Source organism: Triturus cristatus, chromosome 5_1 (genome assembly GCF_964204655.1).
Source record: "Triturus cristatus chromosome 5_1, aTriCri1.1, whole genome shotgun sequence".
Lineage (NCBI taxonomy): Eukaryota > Metazoa > Chordata > Amphibia > Caudata > Salamandridae > Triturus > Triturus cristatus.
This window is the reverse complement of record NC_140587.1, coordinates 934,105,834-934,107,984: the sequence shown is the minus strand read 5'-3', so window position 1 is coordinate 934,107,984 and position 2,151 is coordinate 934,105,834.

The following is a 2,151-nucleotide window of genomic DNA, read 5'->3' as shown; positions in this document are numbered from 1 at the left end:
TCAAAAACGCCTGTTTTTTGGTGAAAAAGATAACCACCCCCCCTTACGACATGCTTCAGAAACGAAAAAAATGTTCCATTTTCAAATGTTGCGTCTTTGAACTACAATTCACATTTGTACGTGAATGATCACTTTTAGAGATAAAATTAGATGTTTAAAGTGATTTACAAGCTTCCAGGGGCCCTAAACACAAGATATGAGGAATGGGTAAATATGAATGAAAATGGCCAATTTATTCACTCTGAGGCCTTAAAAAGTTTTTCTCCACTCCAGAAAGTGAATTAAATAACATTTGTAGACCTTTATTGTTCAATCAAAAACGCCCGATTTTTGACGAAAGAGATAACCACCCCCCCTTACGACATGCTTCAGAAACAAAAAAAATGGTTCATTTTCAAATGTTGCATCTTTGAACGACAATCCACATTTGTACGTGGATAAACACTTTTAGAGATAAAATTAGATGTTTAAAGTGATTTTCAAGCTTCCAGGGGCCCTAAACACAAGATTTGAGAAATGGGTAAAAGTGAATGAAAATGGCCAATTTACTCACTCTGAGGCCTTAAAAAGTGTTTCTCCTCAACGGGAAGTGAATTAAATAACATTTGTAGGCCTTTATTGTTCAAGCGAAAACGCCCGATTATTGACGAAAGAGATAACCACCCCCCCTTACGACATGCTTCAGAAACGAAAAAAATGGTCTGTTTTCAAATGTTGCGTCTTTGAATGACAATCCACATTTGTACGTGGATAATCACTTTTAGAGCTAAAATTAGATGTTTAAAGTGATTTTCAAGCTTCCAGGGGCCCTAAACACAAGATTTGAGAAATGGGTAAAAGTGAATGAAAATGGCCAATTTACTCACTCTGAGGCCTTAAAAAGTGTTTCTCCTCCACGGGAAGTGAATTAAATACCATTTGGAGGCCTTTATTGTTCAAGCGAAAACGCCTGATTTTTGATGAAAGAGATAGCCACCCCCCCCTTACGACATGCTTCCGAAACTAAAAAAATGGTTCATTTTCAAATGTTGCGTCTTTTGAACTACAATTAACATTGTACGTGGATAATCACTTTTAGAGATAAAATGAGATGTTTAAAGTGATTTTCAAGCTTCCAGGGGCCCTAAACACGAGATTTGAGAAATGGGTAAACGTGAATGAAAATGGCCAATTTACTCACTCTGCGGCCTTAAAAAGTGTTTCTCCTCCACGGAAAGTGAATAAAATAACATTTGGATGCCTTTATTGTTCAATCAAAAACGCCCGTTTTTTGGTGAAAAAGATAACCACCCCCCCTTACGACATGCTTCAGAAACGAAAAAAATGGTCCATTTTCAAATGTTGCGTCTTTGAACTACAATTCACATTTGTACGTGGAAAAGCACTTTTAAAGATCAAATGAGATGTTTAAAGTGATTTTCATGCTTCCAGGGGCCTTAAACACAAGATTTGAGGAATGGGTAAAAGTGAATGAAAATGGCCAATTTACTCACTCTGAGGCCTTAAAAAGTGTTTCTCCTCCACGGAAAGTGAATAAAATAACATTTGTAGGCCTTTATTGTTCAAGCGAAAACGCCCGATTATTGACGAAAGAGATAACCGCCCCCCCTTACGACATGCTTCAGAAACGAAAAAAATGGTCCGTTTTCAAATGTTGCTTCTTTGAATGACAATCAACATTTGTACATGGATAATCACTTTTAGAGCTAAAATTAGATGTTTAAAGTGATTTTCAAGCTTCCAGGGGCCCTAAACACAAGATTTGAGAAATGGGTAAAAGTGAATGAAAATGGCCAATTTACTCACTCTGAGGCCTTAATAAGTGTTTCTCCTCCACGGGAAGTGAATTAAATACCATTTGGAGGCCTTTATTGTTCAAGCGAAAGCGCCTGATTTTTGATGAAAGAGATAACCACCCCCCCTTACGACATGCTTCTGAAACTAAAAAATGGTTCATTTTCAAATGTTGCGTCTTTTGAACTACAATTAACATTGTACGTGGATAATCACTTTTAGAGATAAAATGAGATGTTTAAAGTGATTTTCAAGCTTCCAGGGGCCCTAAACACGAGACTTGAGAAATGGGTAACCGTGAATGAAAATGGCCAATTTACTCACTCTGCGGCCTTAAAAAGTGTTTCTCCTCCACGG